At 38.4% G+C, this 20,083-nt stretch overlaps 1 non-coding gene across 1 annotated transcript; it reads right to left on the bottom strand.

Moving 5' to 3' along the window:
* Nucleotides 1-8,496: 8,496 nt before the first annotated feature.
* Nucleotides 8,497-8,569, bottom strand: TRNAR-CCU (transfer RNA arginine (anticodon CCU)). Its single transcript has one exon. It is a non-coding gene; the product is annotated as a tRNA-Arg (tRNA).
* Nucleotides 8,570-20,083: the final 11,514 nt, after the last annotated feature.

Here is a 20,083-nt window from a genome sequence, read left to right as displayed (position 1 = left end):
TTCTAAATATGCTGTGTATGATGGATCAAGTCTTCTTCCATAAGGGAAGGGTTTAAAATTAAGCGTTCTATCTTTAATTAGATTCAACATGCATGTTTTTCATTCCAATTAATAATATCCACGAAGTTGTGTAAGAGGGTTATCATCAGTTATCACCACGGCACGTAGAGTGACTCAACTACATAACCGACCATCCAAGGGATATCTTGTTGAGGCCTCTAGCGCCAGATATGATTGCACTCCCTGACGCCGTGAGCCACCCGTCTCCATTTTTATCTCAAACCCATCTGATGATTTTTGTTTAAATATTTTGGGTCATTAATTGTTTGTCTCTCGGCATTCTATAAGCGAAGATGAGCCTGCTTGTATATTGTATTAGACGGCTTTGAATATTTTGGAATACCAAGCTCCCAAAGGGGTTTTTCATTCTCTGCTCTTCTTTAGTCCTCCGTTACCTTGCTCTGGAGGGTCTCGTTCTAGAGTCACAAAGCCTCCAACCTTAATATCATTTACTTGCATACAGGTTAATTAAGGTTGTTGGGCCTTGTCGGGTTGCAAAAGCTGAGAGTCAATATCGATCGTTGCTGCTGCCCTTTTCTGTGAGACTTCCTCCATTACAGAATATCGGTAGCACCATCTAGTGTCTAAGATTCCATGGCTTCCAAAGAAAGCTCTGTTCAAGGTATGCACAGGAACTCCCCCTTCAATGTAGGATGGATCCTGAAGAAAGAAAAACCAACACAGATTGGTGACTTAACCTGGTTCTTGAGCTCCGAGACAGGAGAGTTTCTAGGTGAGGTTGCCAATCCCCAACGTCTATCCCCAGATCTCCTTGACGATTAGAGTATAGAAGAGTTTAATGGCGCGTCGGTGCATGTCTTCTTCAAGAGAATCATGAAGGTCAGATGCGTCACCAGCAAGGCAAGCATAACATTCGGGTGTGGGAACCATGAAGGTCAAAATTAAAAGAAAACTCCTACTGCTGGATTACCAGCACAGTCTCTTCATCCAGTTACAGTCTCTACTACGCCACCGTAGATGAATGAATACCTTTGAGTTCCAATGGCTATTAACACAAATAAGTCTCTAGGAGCCCAAAGGGATCATAGTCACCAAGTACACCAAGGGACTTAAACCAGGCTTGACACAACTCTTGGCTGCAATGCATCGCACATCTAGACGCTGAACAAATTGCGCGGAAAGTGGAGAAGCTGTAGAATCCCAAGCCTGTAATGAATCCTCCTACAGTCCTACTCCAACTCCAATTAAGCCCAACATCTTCTAAGCCCCTCCGGTGCAATCAGACAACTCTTAGTCTAAGGACGAAGAGCATGTCGGATTTGTAGATGGCAACCTTGAAGGTGAAGCCTTTGTTGTCCGCTAGAGTTTGCTCTCATCCCACAAGGAAGAAGACTAATTATATTCCGTACCAACATCTCTTCTGACCTAGCTGCCTCATTTATCGCTACTACGGCTCCATGATATATCTAGCTATCATTGTCATGTAAAGTCTTCCTCTATTTTGATTTTAATTTGGGCCAGTTGTGGTTAATTACTAATCAATTACATTTGTTTCTTAACTGCAGATAACAAAGACTCGGGAGATAGAGATTGGTTCATTCATTGTAATAATAAATTTTACTTGCTTGATGATGGCACAAATTGTATCAATCCTTCTTTGCGGTTAACAATCGTAACCAAGTTTGAAAATAATGTAGTTATTGGGATTTCGGAATTATTTGAGTCCAAACAATGAGAAAGAGTAGGAAAAAAAAAATGTAAGGCTCAAACAGTACAAATATACTATAAATACATACAAAAATTAATACAAAATACAAGATTTTTTAAACTCTATTTATTTGTATCTATACTCCTTCCAAACTAAGCTTAAATTAATACAAAACTGATTTGAATGTGTATTTTCTTATTGTATTCCAACTAGCCCAAAACTCTTGTCATTGTTTTCTTAGGGTGATGGTAGGTCGAGTCCTCCGGTTCATAAATGTCCCCCTGAACCCCATTAAGAAAATCAATTTCAGACTTGACCTGAAACGTGGATTTGAACTGGGTTCTGATAAATCTTGTCAATTTAGTCGAAAAAACAAGTAAAAATATAATATCCATTGATCAGAGATATCGACTAAACAAGAGAATCTTTCTCTACCAAAGAAAAAAAAAATGAAAATATATTAAATTTATTCAATGATTTTATATAATTGTAATGATTAGATAAAAAGGTGGGGCTTGAATTGCATGGTTGACCCATACAGCGTACATGAGAAATAAATGACACACGTAGCGGTGCGAATCATTCCACCGAGGGAGGGTAATGATGTCGATGATAATGAAAAATATTAGTCCGTTGAAACCCACATGTGCTCAGTATTAGGTGAGTTTGGTTTGCAATCAGAATCAGAATTAATGGTCAATTCTTCTATTTATTTAATTCAGATGGAAATCGTGATCAGTTGAAATGGATTCTTATTTTCAACAGAGTGAGAGGGAATGGCCATTTTTTAAAATTGGAAAACTATTCTACTTGGAATTGAATTCAGATTTCACCCCACCAAACCATTGACATCGAAATAGACCATTCCAGTTCTTATTTCAGATCAATATTCCCGTGAAAAGAATGCAAATTGCAGAAACTAATTTAAACTAAGCCTAGTCCCCACATATATATAGACAACGTTCAGCTTGGTTTGTTAAGAAATTAAGGTCCCATTTGTTTTCACTTTTTTAATCTAATTTCTTTCAGTTATATTTCTTTATATCTTTCACGGAACAAATGGATCCTGATGTAACAAAAAATGACAAGCATGTAATGCTTGGTAATTAACTCGTTCTTCCTAACATTTTTATCCAATGTTTTCAAAACTGGACCAGATCAGAAAAATAGGGAATCAGTCACGTTTCAGCCTAGAACCACTTTTATGGCTAAAAATTATTGATTTGGTCAACAAACAAGTTATCCGTTCGATTTGAAAGATCAAATCCTTCAACCCAGGAACCGGACCCCAGAACGGTTCCACATTCTGTTCAATTTTAAAAGCCTTGTTCTTAGCTTCATAGACGAGAAGAGCACCTGATCCATCTTAGCTGCATTGTATGCAATTGGGCTGGGTTAAATCCAAACCCAATCCCTACGAGCTCGAGTCTTTTCAGCTATAATATTTGCCTATGTTAAAACTATTGAAGCTTTTTTTGGGTAAAAGATTTGAACCTCCCTTGATATTTCTTTCTTAAGAAACATTCTCTCATTTTGGGTATTGGACTTAAACCTAATCCATAAACCGTAGAATGAAAATGACTGATACAACCCTGCATTAAATTTGAGATTTAATGCGTCTAGTTAATTTAGAGAGAAAAAAAATCCCACCACCTTCAACATTGGAATGGTGAAAACTTGACTGACTTTTATATTACTGCAGGGTTTCTCTAACGAAAGATAATGGATTCATTATCATTTCTTTTACAAGGAACTCATACGGAGAAATCAGAATCTGTTTTGATTTTTCTTTGTTTTCAAACGAAAAAATCAGTTATTTCTCTTGGATTCATTATCAGTTCATTTATAAGGAAATCATATGGAGAAATCAGAGTCTATTCCGATTTTTTGGGTTTTCCCACAAAAAAAAAAAATCAGTTCTCTATTTTTAGGGAAGTTAGAATATGTTCTGGGTTTGATTACATTTTGATTGTTTTTGTAAATTTGCCAATTATCTGTACATCCATCTTCATTTTTTTAATAAATTTCAATTATATCCTTTTAAGTAAAAAGAAGAAAAAGGTGAGAAAACCCGTAAAATCTCTAATATACAGTCACTTTATGGAAATTAAGCTGAGTGATAGAATGAGTCGGATATTTTGCAAATGCAAATTTGTAGAGTGTAAAACCTTGTATTTTGTATGTATTTGCACTCTACAAATTTGCATTTGTACTCCTTTCAAACTGAGCCAGAGTGCCAAATAGTGTTCCTATCAGCTATCCCATTTGCATTTATATCCAACACTATGTTCTCTTCCATCTGTTTGTCCCTCCTCTCTTTCGCCTTCATCTCTTCAAAATAATTTAACGGCATTGTGTATTTGTTGGAGAATAGTAAAGAAGTCGCTTCACTCTCCATCACTGTTTGCTTTCCTCTATTATTATATTCGTGTGCTCTTGTTCAACTTGTTTTCCTTTTTTATTTTTTCTTCCATTGCTCGCAGAGAATTAATCAATCTGATCATTCATGATGGTAAATGATGAGGGCGGATTTGGCCCTCCAATGACATTGTGACATATGGCACCTCATGACAACTAGGTGCAGTCCGACACTTTCCAGGCAGCTCGCCACCAAGCAGCCCGCCACTTCCCAGGCAACTCGCCACCAAGCAGCCTGCCACTTCACAGGTAGCTCGCCACTAGGCAGCTCACCACCAAGCAGCCCGGCACTTCCCAGGTAGCTCGCCACCAAGCAGTCTGACACTTCACAGGCACCTCACCACTAGACAACTCGCCACCAAGCAGCCCGGCACTTCCCAAGCAGCTCGCCACTAAGCAGCCTGGCACTTCCTAGGCAGCTCACCACCAAGCAGCCTGGCACTTCACAGGCAGCTTGCCTCTTAGTCAGACCGACCACCGCATGGTAATTTCAAGGATCTCACCATCGTACCCCGCGTCTTACGGGATCATGCCTTGTAACGGCTAGTATTAGCTCACTCACTCCCCGATTCAGGCAAGAATGGACAACCTTATCGGTTGGTGGCATTATCCCCAACTGACACGGAAACAAATCCCATCACAGCGGGGATCCAGGAACTACTCCACCAAACCCGCGAGGACTCCAGTATATAAAGGCTTCACCCCCCAAGGGTGAGGGGGAGAAGAAAAAGATGCGTAATCTCTGCTCTCTAGCTCTCTCACAATCCAATATCATTTTCAGCTCACAACTAAGTGCTAACTTAAGCATCGGAGCGACCCCGCCGGGTAAACAACCCCGGGTTCTTTGGTTCATCTCTTGCAGGTCACCAGGTCCGCCGTCTACCGGGAGCCAGGTCACCTCCATCTAGGAGCAGTCGGATTGTGCTACATTATTTGGCGCTCGGCATCCAGGTCTTCATCCGGCAAAAGTTCACTTCGACCTCTGAGTCATCGGCCACTTGGAAGCAGACGAAATGACGAGGTACATAGCACAAAAAATTGATACATCATTTGGCGTCGTCTATGGGAAACGCTACAAAGAGCTAAGTTCTTATCCTCTGAAGGGCTAAGTCCTCTTCTTCCATAAAGCTAAGTTCTCACCTTTTTAGAAACTAAAGTTCTCGCTTTATAGTTTCCATTTTTTATGAACTCAAAGACTATGCAAGAAGCTAACAGACTAAGCAGCTCTACCGACTTAACTTTCAATTCAGATAAAACCTCGCCAGTCCTCTTTGCGAAGTCCCCTCTACAAAGATGAACTCTTCATGGCTTCTACGGGAGTTGGCGGCCAACAGACTGCATGGGCGCCCTTGCTGGTCAAGCCTTCCAAGGCTTCCGTGCGAGCTAGCGACCTAAAGTTAGTAGTGCTGCCCTCGAAGGTCGAGCTCCTAGTAGCTTCTTGTAGGAGTGGGTGACCGGCATCACGAGGCTGATGCAGCGCAGTCATAGCTCTAAGGCACCAACTTGGCAACCTGGCGGCCTGGCCCAGGAGCGCGACCTAGCGGCTTGTCACAGGCACCGACCTGGTGGCCTGGCCCAGGCGCGACCTGGCAGCCTGGCAAGCTGGCACAGGCACGAGCTGGCAGGCTGGCACAGGTGCGAGCTGGCAGCCTGGCATAGGTGCGGCCTAGCGACCTGGCCCAGGCGCCGACCTGGCGACCTGGCCCAAGCGCGAACTGGCAAAGACTTCGGCACCACATAAGACCCAGTCGCCTCTTCGGCATGGGCAAAATCAAAGATCAAGGAGAGTGGATTACGAGTCACTCCCAGAACGTAAGGGCTAAGGTGTCGAACTGGCAAAGACTTCGGCTCCACAAAAGACCCAATCGCCTCTTCGGCATGGGCAAAATCAAAGATCAAGGAGAGTGGACTACGAGTCGCTCCCAAAGCCTAAGGGCTAAGGTGCCGAACTGGCAAAGACTTCGGCTCCACAAAAGACCCAGTTGCCTCTTCGGCAAGGGCAAAATCAAAGATCAAGGAGAGTGGACTATGAGTCGCTCCCTCAGCCTAAGGGCTAAAATACCACATAAGACACAATCGCCTCTTCGGCATGGGCAAAATCAACGAGAGTGGACTATAAGTTGCTCCCAGAGCCTAAGGGCTAAAGTGCTAAACCGGCAAAGACTTCGGCACCACATAAGACCCAGTCGCCTCTTCGGCATGGGCAAAATCAAAGATCAAGGAGAGTGGACTATGAGTCACTCCTAGAGCCTAAGGGCTAAAGTGTCGAACTGGCAAAGACTTCGGCACTACATAAGACCCAGTCGCCTCTTTGGCATGGACAAAATCAAGGGTAAGGAGAGTGTACTGCAAGTCGTTCCCAGAGCCTAAGGAATTGAATCTACGCTTACGAGCTCATCGAATTAGTCATTTCATGCCAAAAAAAGCAATCTACTCCCTTCGCCGAGTTACTTTCAGCTCAGTAGTGGGGGGGAAATGATGAGGGCGGATTTGGCCCTCCAATGATATTGGGACACATGGCACCTCATGACAAGTAGGTGCAGCCCAGCACTTCCCAGGCAGCTCACCACCAAGCAGCTCGCCACCAAGCAGCCCGGCACTTCACAGGCAGCTCGCCACTAGGCAGCTCGCCACCAAGCAGCCCGGCACTTCCCAAGCAGCTCACCACTAGGCAGCTCGCCACCAAGCAGCCCGGCACTTCACAGGCAGCTCGCCTCCTAGTCAGACTGACCACCACATGGTAATTTCAAGGATCTCACCATCGTACCCCGCATCTTATGGGATCATGCCTTGTAACGGCTAATATTAGTTCACCTACTCCCCGATTCAGGCGGGAATGGACAACCTTACCGATTGGTGGTGTTATCCCCAACTAACACAGAAACAGATCCCATCACAGCGGGGATCCAGGAACTACTCCACCAAACCCGCAAGGACTCCAGTATATAAAGGCTTCAACCCCCAAGGGTGATGGGGAGAAGAAAAAGATGTGTAATCTCTGCTCTCTAGCTCTCTCACAATCCAATATCATTTTCAGCTCACAACTAAGTGCTAACTTAAGCATCGGAGCGACCCCGCCAGGTAAACAACCCCCGGGTTCTCTGGTTCATCTCTTGCAGGTCACCAGGTCCGCCGTCTACCGAGAGCCAGGTCACCTCCATCTAGGAGCAGTCGGATTGTGCTACATCATTTGGTGCTTGGCATCCAGGTCCTCATCCGGCAAAAGTTCAATTCGGCCTCTGAGTCATCAACCACTTGGAAGCAGACCAAATGACGAGGTACTTAGCACAAAAAATTGGCCATCACCAAAAATTGATACATCAGCAATCGATATCTTTGGTCATGACTCACTGTGTAAAGGAAAGAAAGGCAGAATATTTTTATTCTTACATTTTCTATATAGAGAGCAAAGTGCAGAAAAGGGGGCCCGATCTAGTAGGCATAATATAAGTAAGCACGTTGAATGAGCACTTGATAAATATTGTGACAATTGTCAATAGTGATTTTTAATCTTTTTCAAGAGTGAGCTGAGGCCTGAGGATATTTTAAGGGATAGGTGTCAAAAAAATTTTCAAGTGCTTATTGAACGTGCTTACAACGTTGTGCCTAAACTGGCAAGAAAGGGGAGGTTTTTGTCCACATAAAACACAAGCCACACAATGAATTAAAGAGGAAAATTTTCTCCAAGGGCAAAATTGGATTTTTAAAAACTTAAACTGCACTTATGTCATGTTCTAACAGAAATGAATGGAGAACCAACGAATGGGAGGATTTTGTCAATGTTTTCAAAACCGGACCGGAAAAACCAAGAACCGGTCCATTTCACCCCAAAACTACTTTTTGGGGTGAAACAACGAACCAGATCTGATTGGTTCATTGACCCGGGTGGTCGAATCATCGAATTGTCAACCTGAACAACGGTTTTTGGCCATTTTTTGTTTTTTTTTATTTTCTTATTTTTTGTCGAAGTAGGTCGTCCATGTTCAGACTGGCACTGACCCAGTCGACCAAACCGTCGATCTATCGACCCGAACAATAGTTGCGTTCAAACCGGTTGGGCTGTTTTCTGGCTCATCCATGTTCAAACGGTTTTATTTTTTATTTTTTTCAAAGTGGGTCATCCATGTTCATACGGACACTGACCTAGGCGGTCAAACTGTCCATCCGAACAACAGTTTTTTACCTTTTTTTATTTTTATTTTTTATCAAAATAAGTTTAGACTGATTGGGGTCTTTGTCGGGTCCTAGAACAGTTTCGGATGTTTGAGTATTGAAGTGAAACTTTAACTAACCCCTATTCTAACTTTTGATATTTTTTTTTTTTGTTGATAACGAAAATGAAAAGAAAACGCGCCAGGTAGGGGTCGAACCTACGACCTTCTGCTTAGGAAACAGACGCTCTATCCACTGAGCTACAGGCGCTTTACATTTTAATTTGATTTGAATTCAATTAAAACTAGATAAGAATCGGCCCATATTAGTCAAACTTTGTCTTGAGCTACTTTATTTGCTTTGATGCAAACGACAGTGAAAAAAAGTTGTTTGCAAAGTAAAAGTGAAGAAAATGAAGCTAATAAAAAATTCAACATGAAAAAACTTTCCATCTAGTCCCCTTTGATAGAAACAGAGCGCAGATTTACTAATACGAGGCACCATGTGATGTATCGTAGTTTATACATACAATAAATTTGCATATAAAAAACCCTACTATTTTAGCCAATGCAAAGAACAATGTTGAGGTGTATGGCACATCTAACTTATGAGCTATGTAGGGATTAAATTATTAATTTGTTGTTGAGACCAATATGGATATGCATCTCATTCATGGGCCTCAGGCCCAATACACTCTAATCCAGTTTGATTTTTTTTAATTCTCTCTTCCTCCAATCCCTTTGCGGGGTCCAGCCCACTCCCACTATTCAATAGATGAATTTCAAAGGCCTCGTCATCACATTATCTTCAAGATCCAAGACAGTGATGAAAGGACTTGAAAATAGATCAAAATAATCAGAGAACATCTTCAGAATTGGGCTATTTCTAGAACCAAAGATTGAAACTTCGCAATGTATATCGGAGGATATTGGCTGATACATATCGTATCAGCGACCCAATAATAAGAGGCCAAAGATACAAAGCCGATATGCCCCATCGATATGTAAAACCTTGTCTACGGACATGCATTACTATGTACAATGTCACATAATATAATTAAGAAATTGCTTTTTTCAGTTTAAGTGGTTTAACGGATTCCTCTTTTGTTATTTACTTTTCTTCTCTAATTAGTAATTTTAGTAGGTTAAGATGGTTAAAAACTAAGTCTATACTCTCTATCCTCTTTACATGGATTATGGACCAGAGAACCTGACAGGTAAGAAAGAGAGGAACTTTTCTTGGCAGCTTTCAAGCAAAGTAACAAAAAGTACGGTTGAAGCTTTCCTTTCTTGTCTTCTAATTACGGAGCAGCCAACGTTAACATAAGGTTCTCTCTATTCGTTGTGTTTAGGGGTGGATTTGAGCTTAGCTGAATATCTTTATCTTGTTACTAAACTATTAGGCTCTATTCGAGAGCTAGAGAGTTGAGTTCGAGCTTGAGTCAAAAGCTTAGAAGTTATAGATTATTTTAGCTAAAAGTTCGATTAGGATCATAAGTCTTACAAGCCAAATTTTATTAGGTTTGAGCTCGATTCGATTAGCAAATAAGACTATATATCATGGTTTTCAAAATCAGACGGTCGGACTGGAAAAACTGGGAGCAGGTCACTTAATCGGCTCCGTTTTCCCCAAAAATTAGATTTCTCTCCAAAACCGTTGATTTTGGTTAGCGAACCGCTGAACTGAGCAGTTAACCGTTCGAACGGTTTTGACCGCTTTTTTATTTATTTTTATTATTTTTCTATCAGAATGGCTGAGCGTTCGATCCGAACAGTTGGACCGTTCGACCTGGTAACCGGACCCCTGACCAGTTCGGTCACTGGGTCGGTTTTAAAAACCATGCTATATATTATGCTCAAATTCGGTTCAAAGCTTAGTTTAGACCGAGCCAAGCTTTTCACAAGCCGAACTTGGCTGCCTCTGTTTGTAGGTCTCTCTCAATTGTCGAAGTCTCCCTTAATTGCTGAGGTGACACCCTATGTACATATATACATATGTATACATGTAAAAGCTCGATTAGGTTCGTGAACCTCACGAGCTGAGTTTTACTAGGCTTGAGCTTGGCTCGATTAGCAAAAGAACCTATATATTAAGCTTGAGTTCAGCTCAAAGCTCGGTTTAGACCAAACCGAGCTCGAACAACTCCGGAAAAGCTTGGCTCGTGGGCACCCCTAGGTGTGTTGTTTTCCCTGGACCTAGTGAGAAACCACTTAAACCATTGACCTAGTCCAAATGGTGGAATTATTTAAACAATCACCTAACTAGGCCTCATATTCGAATTCGAATCTAACATACTTGGATCATATTTGGATTTAATCTGATTCCTTTTTTTTTAATACAAAATATTAAAAGGTTAATTACATTTTTTAAATACAAAAAATATTAAAATCTGATTCCTTTTTATTTTTTTTAATTCCATCCAATTATTAATCGGATGTAGATTACAAAATCCAAATCCGATCTAAATACATGAGCACATCATCTAAATCCGAAATAATCGGATTGGGCCTCAGATTTTTGGGTATCATTGACCAATCTGGATTTCCTACTAACTTCCCTATACTCCCCTCTCTACTAACCCAATAAAATGATTCCAGTTGTCCCTAAGTCCTACCTAGTGTAACGATTGGCCAACGGCTTAATCCCTCCGTTAGATACTCTTTTAAAGAAATACCTATTTTTATGCATTAATTAAATATTTCCAAAAATGAAAAAAATCTTGGATGATCTGTAAATCTTTGGTCGATGCATGAATTTTCCTTACTAAGCTTAAAAAAAATAAAAATAAAATTAGACATGTTCATGGGTCGGGTAGCCCAACGGGCCAGCCTGGCCCGGCCCATTCTAAGTCGGGTTTGGTCATAATTTTAGGCCCGCGGGCTTGGACTCAGGCCTAGAACACCAAGCCCAACTTTTTTCTAACTGGGCTCAGGCTTTCTCAAAAAAAGCCTGGCTCGAGCCTGACTTGATTTAAATAATAAAAAAACATACTTTATTTAATATATATATATATTATTGAATATATATATATATATATATATAAAAACAGACTTTGTTCTTTTCCTCTTTTTTCAAGTAATAGTGAGATTTTTATTTTTTTTGAGTTTTGAAGGTTTTTAATATAAATAAAACACTTTTATTGAATAAAAAAGAAGAAAAAATCTGTTTTCAAATTTCTAGCCAAGCTTGAGCTCAGGCCTGGGCTCCGGGCTTTATTTGATGGTCAGGCTCAGTCTCAAGATATAGGCCCAATGATCGGGTCATGCTTGGACTCGAGGTAAATTTATTCTATTGATACATAGAGAAAGCAAGGTTTGGCTTGTGAACAGGTCTAATTTTAATTCTACACAAATTCCCCATTCTCTCTTTTCCATTATAATATTCATTGAAACTTTATCGTTGTTCTATTCAATGAAAGCCCCCTTTTCAATTTCCCCAAGATCAAGAAATAATTCTAACTAGTTCAGCATTCAAGTTGTGGGTTTAAAACATATAAAGATCAAACTGAGTTCTTTTAGATACTAGTTAATACATTTAACGCCGCATATGAGCCATGAATCAGAGAGGTTCTTTTGGGCATTGATATATAGTTTGTTGCAAAGGAGACTACACATTCAATTTCCTCCTAAACATTGGATTTGTTTTTCTTGTTGTTGCCGATGAAGATGTTGGGAGGAGTATAACTTTTATGTTTCTATGAACATTGATAAGATTTTTGGATTGTAAGAAAATTTTGAATTACTTGTGGTAAAATAGTAAACCTACAGATCCAAGCAAATAGTCTATAGAGGCAAGGCAAACAATTGAGACGGAAGATGGAAATTTTGATAGGTAGCACGAGAGGATTTGTATAACTTTTCTATCGATTTGTGTGGAGTGCGGCTAGAGCTACAAAGATTTTTTTTTCTTGATCCTTGAAGAAATCTGAAATGGGCTTTTTGTATATTAACAATCAAGCACAGAATAGAAAATTTCTTAGAAGAGAGAGAATGGAGAAGATGAATTTGGGCTTAAATGAAATAGTTATTTTTTAAGAAAGGGTTAACTAATGTTTGAAGAATTGGTATATTTTAGAAGCAAACAAAGTTTCCAAAAGAAATTTCAAAGAGATAAAATGAGAGCTTTCATGCTTTCGATATTTGAAGTGATACAGCTGCTAATACAAAGTTTCCAAAAGATCTTATAGCTTAACAATTATGCTAGAGATATATTTGCTAGAAAATAGAGATGTTTGTCAAGAGAGAGAGAGAGAGATTTGCTACAAAAGATCTTATAATTTAACCTATGGCGCCATAGGTTTTGGGTCTGTGATCAATGGTGGCATAGGTTTTAGATCTATGTACTATTCAATTTTTGGTTTTGATTTGTGGTTATTTGTCACTTGTTGGATGGCTTGTCCACCTAATTAAGATAGAGATTTATACTTAATTACTATTACAGTAATTTAAACAAAATAGAAAAAGTGTTTAATGTAGATGACACTGAAAAGGCATGTATTTTGAGAATTGTTACCTTAGGGAGGTTCCCTCATTTCTCGTATCTGTAGTGGTGGAAGCTTCTACTTTCTATGACAATTGGAATGGTTGAGGTGCTTATATGTATTATGTAAAGTTGTTGAGGTTATAACTAAATATTAGGATCACGCCTAGAATCGAATCCTTGCTCCCTCATCTGAAGTAAACAATGAACTTATACTTAATTAAGAAAGCAAATATAATATTTAACTGAATAGAACCAATGCTAAACTAGTTGAAGTGGATGAATATTACTTAATTGATAACTAACTCACCACTTGTGAATAGGCTTGAGAAAAGAGACTTTTTAGAGAAAAAATGGTGCAACTAATAAGATGATAGAACAAAGGGAAAACAATCAAATGCTTTTCTATGTTTGGGAATGTTTTATAAATTTGAAGTAATTTGTTTTTTTTTTTTTACCTTGGTCAGATTTCATGCTCTCAATTTCAGAGCCTTATTGATTCTTGAGCCCAATTCACATCAAAATCAAAAATTAAGGTAACAACAAGCACAAATAATTTCGTAAGCATGAGTGTATCAAACAAAAATTATTGATTTTATTTTCAGGTATCATATAATATTGGTGTGATGAAAGTGGAAGTTTTGTTATCGTTATCGTTGAGACAAATAATTTTGTTATGAATAATACTTTTGACAATATTTCTTTTAACTCTCATACAATCACTACATATTTATTAAAAATAAAATGGTGAAATTTTGAGATAGTGATGGAAACTTTATATCTAGAAATAAACAATAGTATTAGTATGAGATATTAATAGAGGTATTAAGAATTTAATTTCAATTTTGATAGTTACTTGTTAATTGTTGCAACATGCCAACATTTTCTTATTGCCAATTTGATTCAATTGCCCTCTTTTTTCAGCTTGCACAAGTCTCATACCAGAATCCACGGTCAATATCAATGGATGTGATACATGTATATCGAATTCCCTATTTTATTTTGATTAATAAATTTTGTAGATGTCTGAAAGTAAAGTATTTGTTATTATTAACTAAACAAACCTAAGTTGATTAATAAATTTTGAATTCAACTAGTGCCTTTTTCTCGAGATGATTTAGAAAGATTTTGGCACAGTATCTGAATTTTCTTTAGTCCTTCATCATGTTCATGTTGATCAAACCTGAGCGTATTTATATGTTTTGATTGTTATATAAATAATAAATACAAATATTTTATTTTACTTGTTATAAAAAATATATATAAATTTGATTTATTGTTGGCATTGTTTATTATGAAAGTAGAGTGTATACATTTATTACCATGAGAAGAGGTTTCTTGACTCATTTATTTTAGCATTGAAAATGAGTTTTATAAACTTGCTAGTGGAGGTTTATAGACCAGCTGACCAGGTTAACTATATATTATTATTTGATTTCTGGAAAAGTAGAAGAAATATAATGATTGTTTAACTTGAAAGGCTGTGACTCAAATAGAAGAAGCTATTAAGGTTATAAGGCTTCTTTCATTTGTAACGGACTATTATAAAATCGTATCGGCTTTATAAGTGGATCCCTCTGTACTTTATATTTTAGATGGGCATGGCAAGCAACTAGTTTATGGTCTATGACATTTGGATACCTTTACAAGGGTGCCATATCAATTTTTAGTGTAAATTCCATGTTCAACATGTTGGCCAGCTATGTCATTTCTGCATCTAGGTAACGTAATTTAGGGTGATGGTTTGGTACAGGAACCAATTATGATAAATCCAAAGTTTGTTGGTAGTTGGTATTTTGCCTTGCATAGTCATTTAATAATCAAATTAAGTTATGGCTGTCTGCTAGGTTTTGGGTAGTAGGTCTTGATGTGTGTGTCTTTTTTTTTTTTTTTTTTTGAGAAAGGCAAGGTAATCTCAATGCAAAGAAGAATATAGTAAAATAGAGACAGCAGGGGAGCAGGCAACCCCTGCAGAGCAACAACATTTTTTTGGTAAACTACCACATAATAAGCCCCACTGCAAATTTACATTCTGTAATAACACCCCCCCCCCTCCCCCTCCCCAACACAGACACAAAGACAAACCCTGAAACTCTTTAGATGACACTGAGACCCCTAACAAGCTCATCCACAGCTCTACTCTTATTATAGAAAACCATTCTGTTTCTCTCAGCCTACAAAGCCCAAGTAATGGCATCTGGGGCCATCTCTCAAATCTGTTCACCTTTCCTAGCTAAACCTTGAGAGGCCAGGCAAGTAGTACCTCTTTGAGGGTCCTTGGCATCACCCAATACAAGCTAGCTGCCTTAAGAAAGTGCAGCCAAAGGCTTTGAGCCACCTGGCAGTGGATAAAAGGACGATCAGCACACTCCCACCAGGCAAGTAGTACCTCTTTTGAGGGTCCTTGGCATCACCCAATACAAGCTAGTTGCCTTAAGTAGGGCTATTCATAACAAGACCTAAACCGACCAACTCGGTCCGATCCAACCCGAGTTGGCTGGTTTTTTTTTATCATCGGTCGGTTTTGGGTTACAAAAAACATAAACCGATAGTTCGGTTCGATTTCGATTTTTATGTGTAAAAATCGAAACCGAACCGACTTAGATATATTATATATATTTCAGCTTTATTTCAGAAATATACATATTATATATAAAATTTCTGATATATAAAATATCAGTTTTAATCCATCAAATCATTTTTAATTTCCAGGCATCCAGCCTTTACTTTCTTAGACTTGAATCCTTTACCGTTCACACCGAGAGAATCATTCATAAAACCGACCCAAACTGATTCAAACCGACCAGGTCGGTTTTACTTAGTACTGGGTCGGTTTCGGTTTCATTTCTAGGTAAACCAACCAGGTCGGGTCGATTGGAAAAATGCCAATAAACCGACCCAACCCGACCCGGTAACAGCCCTAGCCTTAAGAAAGTGCAGCCAAAGACTTTGAGCCACCTGGCAGTGGATAAAAGGACGATCAGCACACTCCCACACCAACCCACAAAGCCCATACAAGCTATCTTGAATCTGCATACCCCTTCTTGCCAAAGTTTCCCTTTTTAGACACCTACCAAGCACAGCTGACCAAACTAGGAAGCCTACCTTAGAAGCAATCTGAAGTTACCAAATCAAACTGCAAGGGAATAGAGCCTTGGTCCACAGAGGTTTATCTCATAGGATCTGACAGAAAACCTACCACTGTTCTCCTATTTCCATCTCCATTTATCAATCTGAAGTTACCAAATCAAACTGCAAGGGAATAGAGCCTTGGCCCACAGAGGTTTATCTCATAGGATCTGACAGAAAACCTACCACTGTTCTCCCATTTCCATCTCCATTTATCAACCTGCCTAGGTCTCACAGAGAAAGTAGAAGCAGAAAGAAGATAGCTAATTTGTACTCAGTTCACTTGCAAACAGACCTACACATACATATTAATTAATCAACTGTAAAACAGAAAGAGAATGACCTGATCTCTTGCAGGTGAATGATCTGAACCAGATGAGTGGTGGTGATGGTGTAGACTTCCGAAGTCCTCCCTCTCTCTCCCTCTATTTTCTCTTTTCCGTGCCCTCCCCCAATGCTCCAGTTACTCCCACTGTATTCGTAGTCCGACCCCTCATATTGTCCTCTGTTGGGAAACTGTTAAAAACTAGATTGGACTCAGAAACAGTATTTTGGGGATTGTCCCTGCGTTCCTATACTTTAGCTTGGTTTGCGGTTCTTGTTGGCATGGCAGGTCAATTGACAAATCTTGGTATAGTAACATGGATGTCTAGTTGTGTGGCCAAGTCCCTTCAGTCATTGTCATTGAGCTGGCCAGATGCATTTGGTATTCTCCAGGCAGCTTATTTCTTCATCCACTACTTATTTACAAGTCAGACTGGTCATGTAGGAGCTCTGTTCTCTGCATTTCTTGCCATGCACTTGGCATCTGGAGTGCATGGTGTGTTGGCTGCACTGGCTTTGGCATACAACACCAATCTCTTTGGTGCATTAACACATTATAGCAGTGGTCAGGCATACAACACCAATTCACTTGTTAGATGATGTTTTACTGTACCTGAGCATAATTTGAAACTTTGAATACTGATTTCATTTGAATACTGATATTTCTCTTTGTTTTTTCCCAGTATAAAATATATTGAATTAAGTTAATTATTATATTATAACTAAGCATAAAATCCATCAAATTGAAAACTTCATAATTTAATAAAACCCATCAAGACAGTGGAATTTGGGCACCCCGTTTCCATTGGTCCCAAACTTAACTAAAGAAGAATATATTTGTTCCAGTGCTATGTATTCTTTTTGTTAATTTCTCTACTTATCCAAGAGGAGCAGCGGAAAAAGAGCAAAAATGATGCTTGTGATTCTTGTTTCTTTTTACTGCTTTCTGTCAGGTGTTTTCTGTCTTCTTGGTATCCAGTGGTTATTATTTGTGATTTTGTTACCTAAAGCTACTCCTGAACTTGGGAGGGGATGGTGAGCCTAATGAGACACAATGGAGGGTAGCCCATCCCCCATACCAACTGGGCCATCATTAGTTGTTGATATGAAGTGAACATTATTGAAAACATAGAACAGAAAGAAGGGCAACGATTCTTCTTCCCTCTTTATCCATGAAAATCTCTGTAATTTTATTAGAAAGAAAAGCTTAATTTTTCATTGTTTTCAGAGATTTGGGATGCACTTCGAGCAGCTGCAGAAGCTGATTTGACCCTTGCACAAGCAATTGTGAACAGTGCAGGTGTCATTGTTACAAGTGCGGACTTGACAACCTGCTATGACGAAAGAAGTGCTTTGTTTATTTTGTTAGCTGTAGATTCTTATTTCTATGTGCCCCATGTTTTTTGGGATTTGTTTCTTACAGAGCTTCCCTTGCAGGTGCTAAATATGAATTGCCCAAGTATGTTTTGAGTGAGCCAACCAATATGATTCGCGACAATTGACAACAGAGAGAAAGGCTGATCACCATGCTTCAATAAAATTGAATGTAAATCATGTAAATTACTCATTCTCCTTTGGGAAGTTTGGTGGCATATAGTAAACTTGTCACAAAGACATATGGGAAGTACCTGCAGTTCAACTCAGTCAACTCTCTGCTATTGCTGGCTGATTAGGAAGAAGAAAAAGAAAACAGTTAATGGTAAGAAGTTTTGGTCTTTTACCATCAACTCTGGATCTGTTACAAACAAGACATGTACATGAAGGAGAAGTAATATAAGCAGGTCTTCATGGTCCGTCTGGAAAAACAAAAGGTGTGGTTGGATCTGGCAACCTTTGTTTATATGATTCAGTCAATGAAACTTACAATGCAAACTTTTTTAAACACAGACAAGAAGACTGTCAACATCTCAGAAAGCCTGACCACGGCCCCTTATACATCTATTATATCCTATGGACCGGTTACTCTCCTGCTCCCTTTCATAACAAACAAGCTGTTTACAAAAACGAATTTGTTGCCCATTGTTTTTTTTTTTTTTTCTTTTCTTTTTGTAATTTGTACCCAACTCGAAACTTCAACAAAAATTCATTTGCAGAAGAGAAAAAAATGGTGTCGTTAATGTCTTTCTTGAAGATTGATGAGATGGGTTGGTTCCTTGGTTTGAAGCTTGGATTAGGGTTAAGGTTAAAAAGTATGGATCCGATTTAACTTTTGGTTTGATTAGTGTTGAAGTCTTGATTAATATTGACTTCATTTTTGTATGTATAAATATCACATAAATATGCATTTTATATATGTATGTATATATGCAATTATATATCCATAAACTTATGCATGTGTATAAACATGTATGTGTCTGTCAACACTTTTGAGTTTTAAGGCAAAATTTTATTAAACCATGACTTTTTATATATTATAATGCTAAATCTGAATTTCTTGGCGTTGGGGTCGAATTTACTCTAGTTATGAAAAACTGAGATAGGTTGGTTCTAACTTTAAAAGCTTTTGTTGTATCTCTTTTAAAAATGGTTTTGAAAAAGCTAATTGGACAACATTTAAGGTTAAATATCTTTAAGAGCTTATTTTCCACATTATTTGAGATTACTAACAATTTGCATTACCCTACACATTTTAGTCTTTCTATGATTTGATGATGTGGGAGAAACAATGTGGTATCTTACTGGATGGAATAGCATAGATGCAGAGAGGACAACTCCATTACCACCATGAAGAAGGATTAGAGACCCAGATTTTTTTGTCTTTCTTACAGGAAATTTATACTGTTTATGTTGAGAAACTATGCAGAGGTGGAAATCTATTGGATGGTGCAAGATTACTACATCATCTACGCAATAAGTAGTTATTCTCGAGTGCAAATTCATATAATGCCCTCTTGATGGCTGCAGGTGAAGGGAATGATTTTGAGCTTCTGTTTTTTGTAAATGAAGTAATTTGTATTTTTAAGAACGAATGAGTGAACGGATATAATTTGTATTTTTAAGAAAGAATGAATGAATGAATGGAGAATAATTTTTATTTTATTTTATTTGTATTTGATGTTTTGTTTTTTGTATTTCATTTCAATTTGGATGAATGAATATAAAACAGGTTTTATGAAGCAAATTATAAGCTTATTTAATAATTGAAAATAATTACAGATTATTTAGGTAGGTGTGAAAAATATATATAGTTTTAGTGGCAGTCGCGCTAAAACTATAACTAGCGGCAGTTTTTAAGCTTTACAGGTAATTGGGAAAACTGCCGCTAGAACTTTTAGCGACAATTGTTTTAGCGGCAGTTTTTAAGCTTTACCGGTAATTGGGAAAACTGCCGCTAGAACTTTTAACGACAATTGTTTTAGCGGCAGTTTTCCGACAGCCGATAAAACATTTAGTGGCAGTTTTTAGGATTTTTAGTGGTAGTCAATTTTCTTGTAGTGCCGATACTTTGAACCTTGGTAGACAATAGAAAAAAAAATCAAAGTATGGAGCAAGAATTCCCTAAAGACAGAAATTAAAGAAAGTTAGAGATAAAAGAAAATAGAGAAAACAAAGAAAATAAAGAGATACATATTTAAACATACCTAAACAAAGAAACGAATCATGAAAATAGTTTACTTACATATTTATAAGGAAAATTTTCCTCCCCTATCTGTCGTCGTGATAGGTTCCTAACTTCAAACAAAAAACGTAGCTAACTTCTAACAGCGGGTTTGCTTAACAAGACATCTGTAAAATGAACCCTACAATATAGATAATTTGTATCAAATTTAACTAAGATATTGCTTGATTGTTTCTTTACGCCACTTTATATATACTTGTATAAAATATTGGATGGAAGTTTTCCAGACTGAC

This window comes from Nelumbo nucifera, chromosome 4, assembly GCF_055504915.1.
Source record: "Nelumbo nucifera cultivar China Antique chromosome 4, China Antique-T2T, whole genome shotgun sequence".
Taxonomy (NCBI): domain Eukaryota; kingdom Viridiplantae; phylum Streptophyta; class Magnoliopsida; order Proteales; family Nelumbonaceae; genus Nelumbo; species Nelumbo nucifera.
Note: the sequence above shows the minus strand (reverse complement) of the source record. Positions and strands in the feature narration are given on the sequence as shown.